Here is a 21,319-nt window from a genome sequence, read left to right as displayed (position 1 = left end):
AGATTTTGGATGTATTCTTGTTGGTTTTATATGATATATGCTGATAGGAAATTGATATTCGAGTTCGATAATTGTTTCGGTTATCCGATTTTATTCCGTTATGCTGTCGGTTGCCATTACTATGATTTGCAGAAGTTATCTTCGATTCTATACCTACTATTTTAGCTGATATATGATGTATTATGGCTCATATGAGGTGTAGATTAAGTATATTTGAATGATAGAGTTGATAGCAATGAATTACGATTGCCGATGTTTAACCGTCATGCCGTCTAGTCAAGAATTGGCTAGTATTGATTATCTGTGATTGAGCTGAGTTTGAATTGAGTTCTTGCTGATATAAATGGCTTGTAAACACTTCATTTCAGATTAGGAATGAATGCCATTGAGCTCTATAAGTTTAGTTCAAATTGATAGAAGTTTGAACAAAGGTTGTGAATTTCTACCTTGAAGTTGAGATGATGAACTTGAGCAGAGTTTGTGATATGTTCAGATTTGAAGCAATTACAACTCAACAAAACGAAAGGTATAAGATGACATTGAGAGTCAGGGATTCGATACTCGAGAATGATGATTCTTGAGTTATCCTGAACAAATCACATACTTGTTTAATTACTTGTTCTTGAGTTAGAACTTATGTTATTGTCGATCCATCACATGTAGTGGATCTTTGATTTTGATTTTGATTTTGATATGATAAGATATATGAATTGATTCTAATGCCAAGGTTTGATGAACCTTATTTTCGAGTCAGATATGACGATGATAGATGGATATTCATGTCAAGATCGGATACGAATCTTGATGGCAGTGATTTGATGTGAATCAATACTTGATAGCGCGCTATATAAATCTTTTGATTTGAAGTATGATTTTAAGTCTTGATTGATATGTTTTGAATTGATATATGCGTTATAGTATTCTATCCTTGAATTGAAATGGTTAGAATTGACATGTTTATATTTTAACGCATGTATATGTCTTTTATACTTGGAATTATATTCTCACTGGAGTTTATCCGGCTATTGTCTTGTTTTGTATGTGTGCATGACAACAGGTGGAGCAGGAGCTAGTCAAAGATGACATTGACAGCTTGGGAGAGAGTTTAGCATGTGAGGACTCGGGTTTTAGTTGTGTTGTCTAGAAACATCAAACATGTTAGAACTATATTGATTTGAAGTACACTTATGCAACTTGATGTAGTTGTGTATTTTATCGCTTTCTAAATGATTCGTTTGATGTAATAAATGCATGCTTATATGCTTGAGACTTCATATATATACATATGCATGTTTCAGATTTTATAAACCATGATTTGAGTTGGTTTTTGAATGATTTGAATTGAAGGTTCAAAGTTTGACAGCAAAAGAAATCTGCAGATTTTCGAACAGGTCACGCTCGCTCGATCGCATGAACTCGTAGGATCGAGCACGGCATGTGATTTTATCAAACAGAGAATTTGATTTTGATGCCCGCTCGATCGGTTGAGTTCATGGGATCGAGCGCGGCCAAATATTTTCCAGACCCGAGAGCTGATGATTTAAGCTCGCTCAATCGGGTGAGTTTACCCGATCGAGCGAGGTGCTGAAATTTTAAAAATTAAAAAAAAATTTAAGCTCTTGGTTTAAACATTCTTTTATTGTTTGATTATTGTTAGTTAATCCTTAAATGATTTGATTCTTTATTAATTAATCATGTTTAGTGATTAATGGCCCCAAGATTTGATTAGCAACCCGAGGTTCCCACAACAGGTGGTATCAGAGCGAGAAAATTCTGGACTAAGATAGATGATTAGTGAGTGGGGTAGATCGAGTTTTCTTCCTTGCTTATTTGTATACTAGCATGATATGATTTAATTACATGTTGAATTACATGCTTTACTTGCTAGTATGATACATGCTTTCGTATTATGAACTTATCACATGATACTGTGTTTTAGTTGAAAAGCATGTTGTAATATTGAACCATCACATGCTACTTGAATATCTGAAGTGATTGGCAGCAGGTGTACTTGAATTCTTTGACCTTACATGCTTACCTGAATCTCTGAATCGAGTGGAAGCATGTGTATTTGGAGTTGATACATTTGATAAATTTGCTATATGAGAAGAAAGCTAATGTGATTTTGAACTACGGAGATCACTGCATTGATTTGCAGCGTAAGAGCTAGTGGAATTGAGAAATGGAACTTAACTCCTATTGATTTGCTCCGTTAGCTGAACACTCTTGAGAACAGATATGCGACAATGTCGGGCAATACAATGAATGATTATGAATTTTAAAACCTGATTAGGTGATGTATACCTTGATTATGGCATACATATTTTGGATATTTGTCTGAGATTGTGAAACGACCCAAACATTCTAAAATAACATATGCGGAAAGTTTTTTTTTTTTTAAATAATACTAAGTAAAATAGATGTACATACATGCCCATACATATATGCACACAAAAAAATAAACGAATTTAAAAAAATAACATAAATATGCAACATTTCTTACTTGAATAACTGAGTCAAACTTAAATAAAATACTGTCAAATAATCCACTTAAAAGTTTGCATGCAATAAAATTATTTAATAAAAATAGTACGAAAATTCACCACTGAAAAGACATAAAAGAAATAAATAAGAAACAGAGTTTAAAATTCTTAAAATGTTCATAAAGACTCAGCCGACGGTCACGGGGGATCACTGCATGTCCGCTCATACGTCCTCACCACCGGTAGGAACTACATCTTCCTCTACGTACTCACCTGCACCATATAAATGTAATGAGCCTAGAGGCCCAACATGATAACATAACAAGGGCTTAAAATAATTTAAATCACTGAAATACTAATACATAACATATACATGAATGAACATGCTTAAAATCATGAATCATAACTTAAAATCTTGCTTAAACTTGAACTTAAATATAATCATATAATACATACATAACATTGTTGAGCATATCATTTTTCTAACATCGCATGGTCATATCCGTAGTGTAACCTTAAATTTAAAAGGTTCCACTGATAGGTCTCTTAAAATCAACGTACGCGGCGGTGACGAATCACCTCTTACTGGTAGTAAACTACCCTTAACATGTGGGGACTTGTCCCCCTTAAATTGTCGCACTACTTCAACTTCCAAAATAAAAATTATTTTCTAGCTCAACCTTAAACATTAAATCATGCCATAAAATTATTTCATGAATGCATGTACTTAAATAAAATGTGTGTCCTTCCTATATATTTAATTTAATTTTTATACTAACATATAAATACTAAAATAACATTCATGCATAAAATAATTAAATATATAATTAGGACACATGCAATTTCTCATGGTTTGTGCTGAACTGCTGGCCCTAACACTCAAGCCCATTTTCTTAAATTCTGGCCTATTAACACTGAGACTGGCCCATTAACAAACTTAAGCCCAAAAATACATTTCTAAGCCCAATTAATTTATTCAAGCCCATTAATGCATTCCTGGCACAATAACAACCTATTCTGGCCCAATGGGCCCAAAAGCCCAAAAACTGGCCCAATAACTTCCATGGGCTCCCAAGCCCATAAAATTATTGGGCTAACTTAATTTAATTTAATTAAACCCAATAACAATTAAATTCAACCCAAATAATTAAATGGAGCCCAATCAAATTTTGGGATTTAATTAAGCCCATTTAACCCTTAATTAAAATTAAAACTTAAAAATAAAAATACCCGAGCCCGACTCACTTAACCCGGACTCGGACCCAACTAACATAACCCATGACTTACTGACCTGACCCGACCCGGCCCGCCAGAAAACCCACCGTAACCCTAACCGTGAATTCTATCTTCCTTCTTCTCTAAACCTGCGCCCAGTTGAGCGGCTTCACCAAAAACGTTTGTGCGGCCTACTCCAATCACCTATGGCCTTGAAACCACCGCCCAAACTTAGAAAACATCAAGACGGTTCTAACCCAACAAATTTGACCTCAAACCAAGTCGTGTATTAGGAGAACGAACCAAAACACTACAGGCCTTGTTTCTGCTCGCGCGCAGAACGCAAGCACGGACTTCCGGCCAATCGGCCGGCAATATCCGGCCACCACTGGCCGGAGAACTACCTGGAATACCTTTGCCAATGTCTTGAGGTTCTAACCCAACTGGAATCACCTTAAAACACGCTTTGTGGACCGAGAACGAGCCAATCTCCCAACCCCGCTCAATCTGCGCGATCTGCTGCGCATTAGAAGGACTGGCTTCGGTTCCATCCCTTTCCAACCTTAAACACCGAGCCAACCCAATTCTAAGAACCCTAACACACCCCTCTGAACCTCGGACCAGCAGCCAGCCCATCTCCCATGGCAAAAACGTGAGCTTTAGCATGAAAAACAAGTAAAACCATGAGTTGTTCATGTTCTAACCAAGAAACTTCATCATAATCGTACATAACATCAACTAATCAATGAAAATCTGACATGAATGAATTATCTAGCTTATATGGTGTTCAAGAAGAGAATTCAACATGCCTTTATAATTGTTTGATGAATGATCACGCGTTTACGGCTCCGGGACGACGAAAATTCTAAAAAAATTGAGGATCGGCTATGGCTTGAAATCTTCTGTCAAAACGTGAGAATGGAGGCTGAAGAATATGGGGGGATGTCGGCTGAATGGGTGGTGGGGTTTGGGGTAGGTTTAGGTTTTTATTTTATTGTAGATTGTAGATAATATCTTAAAAATATCTCACTAAATTAATATGTAAATATTATACCTTAAATATAAAGTTTTAAACTCCTAAAATATTTTAAAGTCTGATAACACAGCCAAAATCCCGAAATATAATATTAGGAAATTTTTAAATATTAATAAAAGTCATTAAAATGACTTATTTTGGCTAAAAATAAACCCTTAAATAAATATATAACTAAATACTAAATTTTTCTTGACAAAATACCTTAAAATATTATTTTAAGGCTCATAAAACTCATAAAATATTTTTGGCTAAATATTTTGGTATCACGTCCGTCCACAGTCCCGTCTACGCGATCAAAATAATTAAATTTCCATAAATCATGAAAAATCACTAATTATGGGTTAAATGCTTAAAAATAACTTAAAACATGCACAAATAATTTCACATAATTATTTAACCCATAATCTAAAATTTTAAATAAATAAATTTCCTAATTATGCATGCGAATTTACGTACTAAAAATACTGGGTGTTACAGATTGACTATAGGTTCAGCTCATGAAAATGATGACGCATCGCCATAAATGTGAAGTATAAGCGGAAGAGCTTTTTGGCTATTGCTGTTATGAGATTGAGATGACAAGGAGACCATCCTATATCGAGGGAGCTGCTCTATCAGCTTCGAGAATTTATTAAGCTGGGATTGAAGTAAGATTTAGTATGTTGCTGATTAGCAATACTTGACTTGATTTTGTCAGAAAACCTCAAATCTCTAGCAAAATAATGATAACTCCTCGATATGGAGAATGTCAGAAATTTACAGCACTTCAAGATATGGTAAGACTCCGCCAGCTTTGAAGGGAATTTCTATTCTTCTGAATTGATTCATTCTGAATTGATTAATTCAGGTATCATTTGTAGGCTTTGGAATAAGGTGTAAGACACTCGGAGGCCAAAGCTAGTGATTTGCAACATTTTATCCTGAATAGGTGAATCGATTTATCCCTCTTGCTCACCATTGAGATATACCAGGTAAGGTATTGAATTTACGATGTACTTGGGATTAGACTAGATGCTTGTAGCAGTATGAAGATGGAGATACGAATATTGTTTAGCTACTTAGCTCTGAGATGAGTTGATTATGCTAAGTTGATTGAATTTTGAGAAGTGATGTTAGGATGCAAACCAGGTGAAAGCTAGTTGAAACTGAATGATGTGATATTGCTTTTACATGACGGAAGCTAAGACTGAGTTTTACATGAACATGTATGAACTGAAATGACTCACAGAGAGAGTGAATGAAATGGGAGAATGAATCTGATATGTTTCTCCTCTAATTCTCGAGAAGAAGAAAATGAATTTTGATGTCCCTTTCTTAAGTGGTAACGATTGAGGTGAAGAACAACAGCGAATTCAGTTACAGTTGAGTCTTTCCTTTTGACGATATTTGATGCATGCACTTCTTGATTCGCATGCTATTGATTCATTGATGAATTGCATGATCTTAATTTTGAAGCTTCTTGCTATTCAGTATTGATTAATAAATCCTAATTCTGGACATTGATATGACATGAGGTGAACTTTGAATAATTGAATCCTTCAATTTGAATTCTTTCTGGTAATCTAGAGTTCCTGTTGTACTATCTTAATATGCCTTAGGACGGTGTCCTAATTGATTAGTGTGTGTAGATATCTCATCGTAAAGCCATGATGTCAACCTTGATTGGGGTATATGGGGAATAGTACTGATATGGACTTGGATCACCAATGTGATTATGTTTTCTTGACTCGTATTCTTTGATTTATCGAGCCTTGAGTTGATTTTCACCCCGAGTTTTGAAATGCAAGTGAGTTGTTTTCACTTAGCAACGATTGTCGTCCAGAATTTATTTGATTGGACGATCCGACTTTGAGCAATGTCCTTTGATGCTATCTGATTCTCGATTTCGAATCGATTTTCATTGGCCATTGTCATGCTATCTTTCATCGAAGTGGATATATTGATTCCATATATCGTGATATTATTGGCTCGTAACTGATAGAGATTAATAGCATTACTCGATTTGAGTTTTGATGAATAGCAACTTTAAATGTAAAACAGCATTGATATGTGATCAAACGATTATAATTTTATGGAGACTGCTAAATCACGATGTGAGATAAGACAATGAATCATAATGAATGGAATTGAAGTGACGAATTTGTGAATTGTTCTTGATATTCTTGATATGGAATATCAAATTTTGAAAAAACACACATTACCACAGACTTAATATCCATTCAAATGTCTCTATGTGTATGAATTACTAGGAAATCAGTACTGATGAAAGAAATTGAAAGTAGATATGACAGAATTGACTTTGCAATACTTCAATTTCCAGTAAATGAAGTAGGAAAAAAGAGATCAGATGAACTATGAAACAAATTAGCAACTGTCGAGTCGAAATATGAGTAACTATTCGAAAGATTTTTTCGTTTCCAATTACTCGAATCATCATGAGTTTGAGATTTGAAGTAGAGTATATTTTGACAAATTCAAGAATGTGATGTATTAGATGTGATATAGATATGAATAGCTAGCTGTGAAGAAGATACTGATGTTATGAGATTTCAGGAATTGATTGCAATCTATGATCGAGACCAAGAATAGAGGTTTATTTGATAGATTGTGGCATTGAGTTTTCTGAATTCTGAGTGTTTAGATGAATGTGATTGCATTTTTACCATCCTTGAACAATGGATTGTCTGAGATGACTATCCAGAGTTTCAAGGAAATGCTCAGAACTATTGTATCTGATTCGATACTATTTGATTGATTTTGCCACTTGATGATGATAATTCCTGTGACGGCTATTTGAGAAATATAGAGCTAATGATTTTAATTATGAGATGAGAAGAAAATCAAAAATTCTTTGTATTGAGATAGAATTTTTGAAGTATCAACTATCAGGTTTGAGAAAAATACAGGATGTGAGACTGAATTGTATAGATTACGAACAGAACATATTAGATAAAGTTGAGAATTGAATGTTTTTAAAGCTGAAACAGAATGTTCAGCGAGACATGTTTGTCCTGAAGCATTGTTTCCTTTTGAAAGAGATTCTAGGAATGATCTGATAATGGATTCTTGTGAGTATGAATCCGGAGATGATAATTTAATTCATTGATGTATACTTTATCTCGTATGACTTGTTTGATACAAGAAACATGATCTTTGATCTTAGTGTGTCAGCTGAAGAACATTAGCTAAATTTGTATATGTGAACTGTATTCAGATGAGGTCGATCAGCCTTTGAGCTAGTTTGAATAATTGATACTGATTGTGATTCAGAAAAGGAATAGGTCAAATGTGAAATCATTTAGTGACTACTGAAGAATGAAATAAATATGATTACAGAAGTGATTAGAAAAATGAGGAAGAAAAGATATCAAAAAATATATTTACAACTCACAGCATTGAAAAGAGGAATATATACTGATCTTGAAGCTGTGAGTGGGATGACAATATAGACTTGATATATGTTCTTTGCAGAATAATATAGCAGAAAAAATAAGTCATCATCAAAGATGAATTACAATATCTACGATGTTAGATAGAGTTGGGGGTTCCATTAACAGAATTGATTGTACTCCAAATTAAACGATCAGATATGGTTTATGTGTCTAATATAAGAAAGTATTCGTGATGTTCTTCCTATGTATTTTAATCAGTCAAGCCAGAATCTGATATGATTCTGAGCTACATCGAGTATGTGATAAATCCTTGACTGAGCAAAAGTACAACAGAAAATAGACACATAATGAAGAGATAAACTAGCAAGATAATATGAAGTGATAGAAAAAGTTTGAAATAAATGATTGAAGTGCGACTTACTTCAGATAATCCTTCAGTTTATCAGATTTGCTATTACGATTGAATGTGATTTCGAGGACGAAATCATTCCTTAGAGGGGAGGAATTGTAAGGCCCTAAAAGATTAAATTCTTAATTACGTCATTGATATTTAAATTCCAAATTTTAAGAATATATCAATTGGATAATTTATGAAAATTAGAGATTTAATTTCCGAGCTGAAAATATTTAATTTAAAAATTTACGGATTTTGAGATTTAAATTCTGGGATTCTTAAATTAAAATATGGAAATATTTGAATTGAATATTTAATAAATTTAAGAATTAAATTCCGAGTTCCGAGAATGAAAGAGAATGTAATGAGATGGTGAAATCCGAGAAAAGACCAATTTGCAAATATAGAGAAGTTCAAGGATTAAAATGCAATAAGTCCGAAATTATTGAAAGAGTGGGTGCCCGGTGAGCCAACTTGTGGCTAAGGGCTTTGATGACTCTTTGTATAAACAATCTTTTGTTTAATATAATTTACACTTTTATTAATGGCAATGACTTTATCTTTCTTCATATTGTTATATTGTGATATACTATTGTTGTTTTGATAAAGACCTTGAATATACTATAGTGTATGTAAGATGTGGTAGTACATGGGGATGACTATCATGAAACACATCTTATAGTCACTGTATATTCTAAACAGTTCCTAGTCGATTGAGCCGTCCGTTAATAAGGATAAGGATCGCTCGAGATTGAGACTAGCATTTACGATGCCCAGTACCACGTTTAATTGGTATGGAACATAGAGATGTTCAAAGCATGCAAATGGATATTCATACGATGAATTATCGAACTACCCTATCCGGACTTTCCAAGTGGTTATCACTTATCGAGTGGATAAAGTCCGCGGTTTTGGTTGTATACCATTAGTCCTTACTACTTGAAACATCATTGAAACTCTATATGCTAGTGCTGTGCTTTGACTCGTTTACCGACTCTATTGGGGTCATCAGGTGTCGGGATTGGGTACAGTTACGACACATATAGGAGTCGATGCTTTGTTGTCAAGGATTCACCACATACTTGCGAGTGTGGATATCCTATGCAATCTGAGGAGATATTAGTGTGACGAATCTCTGGCCAGAGTACATGATGTGTTTTAAGAAATGGTTTCTTAGTAGCACATGCGATGTCACTATTTGATCTTCAAGATGCATTGCATAGTTATCGAATCTCGAACGACTCTCGATTTATCAATGGTTGTTGATTCGATCGGGATATATGGATGAAGGGACCGTACTGTACGCTAACCAAAATCTATTGGTTCTTGCAGGCACTATCAGTGATACCTAGGGAATCATGGGGAGATGTTGCTAGGCGCTCTTACCATGATTCGATGGGCAAGTCGGAAATTGTTGTTCCAAGTCACAAGGATTTGTGAGCCCATGGCTAGCTGTATCCCTGAACCATTGAGGGTCACACAGAGTAATGGATTTTTAATCCCCGTTGAGATAGTTAAATTTAAAGAGTTAAATTTAATGAACAAAGAAGTGGGACTTCTTATTTAAGAGTAGAGGAGTAAGATTTCCTAAAATGACATAGGGATGGGCATTTTTGGAAATCACTGAATTCGGATTCAGAAAATTTATCTTGACTCTAAAAGATGCAGAAATGGTTTCTGTGAACATTGGTGAAATTGGTTTATCAATCTGAGTCACGATGAATTTTATATTAATTTTTGAACATGCGGGCTTTGCTTGTCAGGCTTGAACTTATGACTAATGGGCCCTAAGCTGTTAGCAGCCCACATTATAAATAAGTTATTGCAGTACAGAAATTAAACAACAGAGGCTCACAATTTTCGAAAAACCCTAGCAGTGTTTTTAATAAGTGGCCGCCCCCCTCCCTCTCTACTCGGGAAAATCCAGCCTGTGAATTTTGAATTTGCAGTTTGGTTTAACGGATCAAATTTGTTAATTCTCTTCGTAGAAACTTCTGATAGATTTTCTAGTGCAATCTATCAGAGGGATTAAATCTCTGTTCGTGGACCTGATTGAAGAACAGTTCGTCCATCAATTCCTGGGATATACAACATGAGCAGAGTAATCTGTTGGTGTCCATAATCTCGATTCGAGATTGGAGGTAAAAATTTATAATTGTTATTTAATTTTTACACACACAATTTAATCGTAAAGTTTTGATACCCATTATGGAATCGTTCCATATAAAATTTTTAAACTTCCGCTGCACCGGGTATCAATTCTGATTGATCTGATCGCCGTTCTCCAACAGTTATTTCATTTTGATCCGAGATTACATAATTTGAGAATATATGGAGCTTAGATTTAAATTCTAATATTCTTAAATTATTTAGGATTGAAATTGAATTAAATCGCTTGTCCGAGGACTAGTTTGCAAATAGGCCAAAGCTCAGGGACCAAAGTGCAATTTCCTTGCAAGTGGCTTTTTATACGTGCGCTGTGTATGAGAATTGATCAGAATTCTCAGCCCTTATCAGAAAGAAACGAAAGAGAGGATAAATAAAGAGGTTAAGACATTTTCCACCCTTCAAAACTTGATATCTTGTGATCCGATTATCCGTTTTCAATTCCGAGAGTTGCGTTGTGATTCTCGCACGAAGAGCTTAAATTTGATGTAAGTTTTATCTTCTTTCCAGCATGTTTTTAAAGTTGGAAGTTGGGGAAAATCAGATTTGATTATGGTTATGTATTCGTGAGCTTATATTGATCATTCTATCGGCACCGAATCGGAAACGGACAACATATTCATTTGTTATGATTTCCAGCATTAGTTCAAACCCTTGTACATCTGATAGACTGAGATTTTGGATGTATTCTTGCTGGTTTTATATGATATATGCTGATAGGAAATTGATATTCGAGTTCGATAATTGTTTCGGTTATCCGATTTTATTCCGTTATGCCGTCGGTTTCCATTTCTATGATTTGCAGAAGTTATCTTTGATTCTATACCTACTATTGTAGCTGATATATGATGTATTATGGTTCATATGAGGTTTATATGAAGTATTTTTGAATGATAGAGTTGATAGCAATGAATTACGATTGCCGAAGTTTAACCGTCATGTCGTCTAGTCAAGAATTGGCTAGTATTGAATTATTTGTGATTGAGCTGAGTTTGAATTGAGTTCTTGCTGATATAAATGGCTTGTAAACACTTCATTTCAGATTAGGAATGAAGGTCATTGAGCTTGAGAAGTTTGGTTCAAATTGATAGAAGTTTGAACAAAGGTTGTGAATTTCTACCTTGAAGTTGAGATGATGAACTTGAGCAGAGTTTGTGATATGTTCAGATTTGAAGCAATTACAACAAAACAAAACGAAAGGTATAAGATGACATCGAGAGTCTGGGATTCGATACTCGAGAATGATGATTCTTGAGTTATCCTGAACAAATCACATACTTGTTTAATTAATTGTTCTTGAGTTAGAACTTATGTTATTGTCGATCCATCACAGGTAGTGGATCTTTGATTTTGATTTTGATATGATATGATATATGAATTGATTCTAATGCCAAGGTTTGATGAACCTTATTTTCGAGTCAGATATGACGACGATAGATGGATATCCATGTCAAGATCGGATACGAATCTTGATGGCAGTGATTTGATGTGAATCAATTCTTGATAGCGCGCTATATAAATATTTTGATTTGAAGTATGATTTGAAGTCTTGATTGATATGTTTTGAATTGATATATGTGTTATAGTATTCTATCATTGAATTGAAATTGTTAGAATTGACATGTTTATATTTTAACGCATGTATATGTATTTTATACTGGGAATTATATTCTCATCGAAGTTTATCCGGCTATTGTCTTGTTTTGAATGTGTGCATGATAACAGGTGGGGCAGGAGCTAGTCAAAGACGACATTGACAGCTTGGGAGAGAGTTTAGCACGTGAGGACTCGGTTTTTAGTTGTGTTGTATAGAAACATCAAACATGTTAGAACTATATTAATTTGAAGTACACTTATGTAACTTGATGTAGTTGTGTATTTTATCGCTTTCTAAATGATTCGTTTGATGTAATAAATGCATGCTTATATGCTTGAGACTTCATATATGTACATATGCATGTTTCAGATTTTATAAACCATGATTTGAGTTGGTTTTTGAATGATTTGGATTGAAGGTTCAAAGTTTGACAGCAAAAGAAATCTGCAGATTTTCGAACAGGGCACGCTCGCTCGATCGCATGAACTCGTAGGATCGAGCGCGGCATGTGATTTTATCAAACAGAGAATTTGATTTTGAGGCCCGCTCAATCGGTTGAGTTCGTGGGATCGAGCGCGGCCAAATATTTTCCAAACCCGAGAGCTGATGATTTAAGCTCGCTCGATCGGGTGAGTTTACCCGATCGAGCGAGGTGCTGAAATTTTAAAAATTAAAAAAAAATTAAGCTCTTGGTTTAAACATTCTTTTATTGTTTGATTATTGTTAGTTAATCCTTAAATGATTTGATTCTTTATTAATTAATCATGTTTAGTGATTAATTGCCCCAAGATTTGATTAGCAACCCGAGGTCCCCACATACTTCATTTGGTTACGGGTTACTACAGTCGCGCTCCCTCACCATAGAAAAACCAACTATCGCCCTCAACTGGACGAAACTGGACAATCTTCTGATAGCAATCCACAGTAGCTCTATAAGAGGTCAGGATATCAATACCCAAAATGCTGAAAAATCCTCCATCTCTAGAACCATAAGGTTTGCTAATGATATGAATTCTCATCGTATGGAAGGCAAACATGATTTTATTGAATACCCTCAATCCAATAACAAAAAAAAAAATCAAAGAATTTTCCCGATCTTGAAAAAAGTAACGAATTTTAGAAAATCCACCTCTAGCTTACAATGAAACTAGCAATAGAAATTCACGAGAAAAACAACTGATCACAACTGGACCTTCAGAAAACTTTTTTCACACAACCCACGAGGATAATAAATCGACAAACGCCACAAAGTATGAACTTTGATAAGTTTGATTTTGAACAAAGCACAAAGCTTCAATAAAAATTGTAGAGAGAATTTTATGTATTGAATAATCAAAAATCTGAATTCTATTAAAAATAATGAATGTTATAGTATTTATATTACAACCCAAAAATAATAAGAGATATCGCAAAATATATCTAAAGATATAATAATATCTCCTAAAAGATTCCTAGTATGCTTAAAAGACTCAAAAATAGGAAAAGAATCTCAAAATATAGAAATTCCCGAACACACACATAAACACCTTTGATGTGTGAAAAAGTTGACGGCGCGGGCGCGCAGTGTCACAGCGCGGGCGCGCATGGGTTACACAGGATCGGAGCGGGCGCGCAGGGACTGAGGCGCGGGTGCGCTGAAGCCTCGCAAATTCTTCTCAAATCAACACTCATACATGTGGGCGCGCGGTCTTCAAGGCGCGGGCGCGCGTCTTCTTCGCAGAGCAAGGCGCGGGCGTGCCGCAGCTTCGAACTTGGTCTTCAATTTCTTCACTTTATTGACCTCATTTGACCTCAATAAGATTATAACATCCTCCAAATTGAATATCAAGTATTCCAACGCCCTCTTGTGAATTTATCATCAATGATTGAAGTGCTTCCTTGAATATCTTGCCTCGACCTCTCGTAATTGGTCCACGTGGCATTTCCAATGGGTCCTTAGCTTCCTCAGCAACACGCGAGCCATCCATAATCGCATCAGCTAACAACTCAGAGCCCTCAAACTCTAATGTACACCCCAAGACTAAACTCTTGGCCAAATCCAAATGACCAGTCGGAGTAGACACAGATAACACTACGTCTAAAAGTATGTACGGCAACCTATTGCGCTTAACAAATCTTGTTAATATGAAAGAATTTGATGCACCTGTGTCGATGAGAACAAATGCAGGAATGCCGCATAAAAAAAATGTACCTGCTATAACGTCCTCGTTCTCCTGCTGAATCTAGTCCTGACTCAGCGAGAACACCTGACCGGGTACATGCGGTCTCTGGTTGGTGCTCCCAATAGACTGTCCCTGCGACCTCTGTGGAACGGAAGGATGAGAACCAGATCCAGACGCTGATCCTCCGGTAGCCTGTGGGCAATCCCTCTTCATGTGGCCAATTTTTCCACATCAAAAACAAGATCCTGAATTGCGACACTTCTCTGTTGGGTGACGACCTCCACAAGAATCACATTGTCCCTGACCTTTCTTCCCAAAGTGATGAACAACACCCGAACCAGAACCAGGGGAAGAAGAAGACACTCCCTTCTTCTTAAAAGACTGAGCCCTCGCTCCCAATGAATTTCCTGGTCGGAATGAAGAGGAGGAAAAGTTTCGGTTCCTCTTGAGAGTATTCTATGCTTGGAGGCAACGGTTCACCAACACTTCATACGACGTCGGATTGTCGTTGATATACACTAGCGAGTAGATCTCCAGATTGAGACCCTGCAGAAACAGATCGTACTTGGCCTCCGAGATGCTGCCAACATACGAGAAGTAAGGCAAAAGTCAATAGTCATGCTACCCTGTTTCAGATTCATCAGCTCATTCGTCTTCTCTTGGCGTAGAGCAGTAGGATAGTAAAACTTTTGAAATGATGTACGAAATTCTGCCCAAGTAACTAGGCTTCGTGCTGTTATGATCGGTGCGGAAGTATACTTCCACCATTTACGAGCATTCCCATGAATAAAGAATTTAACAGCCTGCATTTTCTGTTCATCAGTCCAACGGTACACCTCAAAGCAAGTTTCCATTTCTTCCAACTAGTTCTCCGCCACATCCGGATTCTCGCCTCCCTCCAATGGTTTTGGAGTCATCTGCACGAATTTGCGTAAATCAAATCTCTCTCTATCATCCCTGGGGTGATGGTGTCTCCATTGTGGTTCTCTGACCACGTAATCTCCCCATCGACCACCGATGCTCCCATAACTTTCATCATCTCGACCAACCATCTGGAAAAATTTAGTCAAAACTTAAACCTCAAGATTTAATTTCTATGTCCCAAATTCAATGCATGCTCTAATAACAATAAATGTAGTGACCCAACTCGGAATCACTAAATAATTAGAGATTAAGCATGAAATTAAATCCTAAAATGTCATTAAATAAATCCAGCGGAAACTTAAGTCATAAATACATCATACACCGGCAGAACAACCGGGCTAAATTACAATATTATACAACCCCATCGAAAAGTACTTAAAATCCATCCTAAACACCTGAACAGAGATAGGATCGCCATGCAACCATTGCAGCTCAAAGACCGCTGCCACCAAGTCCGTCCAACCTAAGTCCTGCCCCATGTAATAGGGTGTCCAACACAAAACACTTGGACGTGTGCATAAACGCTCAGTACTGAAGTAAGAATATACATATATCATGCTTGCACATGCAATATGAAGGGTACTGGAAAACCTATCCAGAATACTGCTCAATCAAGGAGACATGGTATGTAGCACGCTGGGCCATCGCATCAGGAGGTGGCTCTCATACCATACAACCGTGGATATAACCGGTTTCCAAATCCACGGAAATCCATCCACTAAAATACGGGGCTGAGCGACCCCTACTACAGGCCGTGCAAATCAAAGGCATAAAGCTCAACGTGTAAATGCATGTCACATAATATCAATGCACATAGTAATGTCACACAAAACATGAAAATATAATACATGTATATCAAACCTGGTATCTCGGATAATACGTCTGTACCTCTAAGTAGAAAACCCAAGCACCCTAGCAACCTAACAGTCCAGGTACTCACAGTCCAAGCCTATAAGCAATAATTATCATATCACTTATAATACTCTAAAAGCCTTAACTAAGATATCTCATACTCCCTAATCTCCATAGGGATCCAAAGTTATACATGCGTCCGTAGTCAGCCCACTGATGGCGATTTCCTCAAAACTTAGGCATAGCTCCGCTGATGTCCCCGAAGCGCTCCGCCACTCCCGGCTTCCCAATACGATGCCTAGAAACCCCCAATATGGACAAGTAGGAGCTAAGAACGAGAGAGAGGATTTGGAAGGTGCATCTGAAACTGAATCCTTGGCCCTCTATTTATAGACACAGTTCGGACCGTCCGAACCCCGGGATCGGACCGTTCGAAATCCCCAAGCAACCCCCTCCGAACACGTGTCCAGGCTTATGACGTCACTATTGACAAAATATGATCGGAGCATCCGATCCAAGCCTTTGGATCGTCCGATCTTAGGGTCTTGTCCAATCAATTCCTTATCCATTTATCCGGATGAGATAGGACCATCTGATCCCCCTTCGGAGCATCCGATCTGCACGGGGTCTCCGAACTAGACTCCGATCTGTTTGGAGCGTACAAACCATCTGAAATCCAAAACCCTTCCGAGCCCTTTTTAAGATCCCTCAATAAAGTTTTAGCCATTTAAACCTAATTAGGTGCTTGATTACTTAATTTGGAGACGGGTTACTACAATACCTATCCTATCAAATGGTTAAAATCTAAACATCAAAGATTGGCATGTCTTTTGTAACCACTTTCCATACCTGAATGGAAATGGGATCAGATAACTATGAACTTCTTAGCTGGGTTATCCCACTCCAAGGAGGCTTTAATAGCATATGGGAAATTGTGGATCAATTAAATAAATCGACACACTATATACCGTAAGTCACCAATATGGTATGAAAAGGTTAGAATAGCTCTATCAAAAATTAATTATACGATTACATAGTATCTCCACTACCATAGTATCGGATAGAGATCTATAATTCACATCAAGATTGTGGAAAAACTCCAAGAATGCCTTGGGACAAAACTAAATTTTAGCACGACAGCACATCTGTAGACAGATGGCCAAATCTGAGCGAACTATTCAGACATTGGAAGACATGCTTCGCACATGTGTGCCGGATTTTGGAATGAAATGGGAACAACATTTGCCTCTAGTTGAATTTTCATACAATAACAATTAGCAATATTCAATTCAAATGGCACCATATAAGACATTATATTGAAGAAAATGTCATCTCCTCTTAAACTGGGATATGGAAGAATGGGAAAGATCAAGCAAGTAGGCTTGACCTCATACAAGAAACCATTGATAAAGTGCATATTATCTGGCAATGAATACAAATAGCCCAAAGCCAATAGAAAAGTATGCAGATAAGAGGCTAAAGGATTTGGAATTTTAAGTCAGAGACAATATATTACTGAAAATATCGCCAAGAAAGGGAATCTAGCGTACCAGAAAAAAGGGAAAAGTTGCGAACCCGATTTATTGTTTCTTTTGAAATTCTAGCACGAGTAGGCACGGTGGTCTTTCGACTAACTCTTCCTAAAAATATCTTTCATATACTTAATGTATTCCATGTATCGCAATTTAGAAAATGCAAAGTAGAAAATATATATAGAAGAGGATTTGACCTATGAAGAACAACCTATGAGGATTTAGAAAAAAAAGATAAAGAACTTTGTGAAACCCAATTCAGTTAGTAAAAATCTTATAACCGAAAATCCAGACATCTAGGATACTTTCAGAACATAGTGAATCTGGGGACCAGATTCTTTAAAGGTGGGGAGATTGTAACACCTCTAAAATCTCAAGTAGGAAAATGATTAAGTAAAAATTAGTAGACGTATAATAGTTTCTTGAAAAATAAAGGTACATGAATTTTCATGCATTTTATCCATAATAATAAATTATAAATTTTTAGCTTTACAACTTTTGACCGCATTATTTTAGGGTATAAATTTTTATTTGTTTAATGTGTTAAGAAATACATCAAAATACATCATCATACACTTAAACTTCATAAAAAATTATGTAACTAAATTTCATGATCTGGTTCCAAGTTCAAACACCCAAAATAATAAAATAATATATATATATTAAATAATAAATTATTAAAAATAATAATATATTATAAGATTCTTAATTATCTAATTAATTAAATTTTAATCAAAAAAATTAAAAATAAATTACTGGACCATTTGTCATGATCCTATTGGACATCCCAACTATAAATATCCTCAAATTCATCAGATTAATCACAAGAAAAATCGAAAAAGAGAGAGAGAAAGGAGGGGAAAAATGGGGGAAAAAAGAAGGAAAATAAGGGAAAATGGAAAAAATGATCCAAAAATCACGAAACTTTTCCACAATGACCCTATGATATGCAGAAAACATTGAGTAAAGGAGATGATTAAAAATCATCAACCAAAGTCGATCAAAAAAATCAAAATCCGAGCCAAAACCTGTTGTCTAAGCCAAGCAGAAAACATTCTAATGTTAGATGTTCTAGCCTTCTTTGCTTATGCTATTTGATCTTTTATTAAGTTTATTACAACATAAAAGATGTTTATCTAGTAGCAAAGAATAGTTTCATGTCGGCCATTGATCGAAAACATGGCCGGAAGTACCCATTTCTGTTATCCAAAGTGGACTGATAATCATTTCAGTAATTTAAATTCTGGTATTGATTGGTTGAGAATTTCGAAAAGTGTTCAACATAAAAGTTGTAGATCTTTACTCATTACATCTACTGGAAATTGGCCGGCTGCGTGTGGCCACCAGAGGGCCGGTCACGCACCGACACAATAGGCGCGTGTACCACACGCGCCGCCGTATCGGTAAATATCCGACTTCCAAAGCTTTCAAAGCTTGTTCCCGACCTTTCGACCAACTTTAGTAGTTTTCGGAAATATATTTTAATTACTATAAACTTTTTATGGAATAAACAAGGTTTACCGGACCAAATTCTATACAAAAATGATTTAGAAAAATGCATAAAATATCTATTATATGATATTTTAGGAAATTATCCAACTTCTGAAATATCAATCGAGTTTAAACAATCAGTTACAAGGCGATGTTTCCTTCCTTGAGGTTTCCTGCCTTGAAGTTTTCTTTCATGAGATTCCTTCCGTAAGGTTTACTACCGATTTTTTAATATTAGGCTTTGGCATTTGGCCTGAAATTTATGGTAAAATTTCATAAACTATGTTTGATTCATATATTGCATCATCTCGTGTATTTATCGTTTTATTGAACATATTGCCATACATATTTGAATTCTAAATGTTATTGGCTCATGATTGGTTGTCGGTCATTTACTGAATGAATGAATGATTCAATGAATGAATGTACTGAGCCTGCACAACGGTCTATGTACCGGATTTCCAGTCTACTGAACAACGTGACTTCGGTTCGGAAATGTGAGTTCACCTTGGCTCGTAAATGATTGATTATACGGATCTTAGTACATGGGGAAAAGTGTTATACCGAATGTTGGTGTGAGCCGTCTCTTTAGTCTATGATATTCACTTTAGAATCCTAAACAGTCAATACAGTTCACTTGGCAAGATATTTCGTAACGATACGTTACCATTGATTCATGTCATCTAATATTTTATTACTGCACTGATATTGTTTGTCTCGTTATAAATGTATTAAGCCAATTTATTCTCTCACTAAGTCCTGAAAGACTTAATCTCTATTTTTCTTCTATTTATTATAAATTCCAGATACAGGTTACAAGACCTCGAATAACAATGAAATTATGAAAGATGAAATGTTGGTTTAGTGCGACCGTAATATTACGAGATCTTGTCATGTTATTTGCATTTTGGTTATCAATCTTGTAAAGTCAAGTGTTTTACATGCTTCCGCTAGTACTGTTGTTACAAGTCGGGGCTCACATATTTTTACGCATTTTATACTTTCATAAGAATGAATATTGAGAAATACCGGACATCGCATATTATACATGAGTAAATTTTTTAACATGTGTAATTTAATGAAATAAATTGTTTTCTTAGATATAGTTTTTTTTTTTGGGGGGGTTGAATTACATCTGTAGTTTGGTGTTCACTATTTAATTTTCATAACTGAATCGTTTTTGCCACTTTCCATCACGATTCAGTTTCATTCCGACCATATAACTAAATTCAATGACACTTACATTAGCTTACATGTAATTAATCGCTGCTTTATATATGATCTCAAACGTTTGACAACTAAAAATCGTCATTTTGCTATCTAGGTTTCATATCTGTCTATATTTATATGGCAAAAACTCCTATGAGACGGTCTCAAGAGTCATTTTTATGAAACGGGTCTCTTGTATGAGTTATCCATTAAAAAGTATTACAATTTATGCCAAAAATATTACTTATTATTATAAATATGGGTAGGGTTGACTCGTCTCACGAACAAGACCGTCTCACAGGAGTGTTACTCTATTTATATGTAGCTTGCTTCAGAAAATGTTTGTAATTATAGGGAAAATTCATTAATGAAAGGAATGTGAGACTTGCTAGCTCCTCTTCGGAACGCATACTAATCTGTAATTTGGGAAAAATAAACTTTATTTGAAATTTACTGTAATTAAAATATTGATTACAAATGATGGTTTTTTTTTCTTAGGGGGGCAATGAAAAATATCAGAATTTACATATTGCTACAAGTAGAAGGTAATTGGAATCCAAAACCCAAAATCGTGTCTATATTTAGGTAGTGATTACAACCTCTAAAAATAAGTGATTATGAAGATTTTCTTCACAAATTTGTGAAAAAAATCTCCATAATCACTTATTTTTAGAGATTGCAAACACTACCTTAGAATTCAAGATTAATTTTTAGAGTCATTTTTTCTTATAAAAATATATGTCCAGTGTAGTAAGTATTTTTATTTATATTATGTTGTAAATAATTTTAAAAACACTATTGTTATAATTTTTTTAAAAAAATCTTAATTAATTATTCAGAAATTGCTGAAATTAATATGCAATTTT

Source organism: Henckelia pumila, chromosome 4 (assembly GCF_033568475.1).
Source record: "Henckelia pumila isolate YLH828 chromosome 4, ASM3356847v2, whole genome shotgun sequence".
Classification (NCBI taxonomy): Eukaryota; Viridiplantae; Streptophyta; class Magnoliopsida; order Lamiales; family Gesneriaceae; genus Henckelia; species Henckelia pumila.
The sequence above is the reverse complement of the archived record's forward strand: the minus strand, read 5'-3'. Positions refer to the sequence as shown.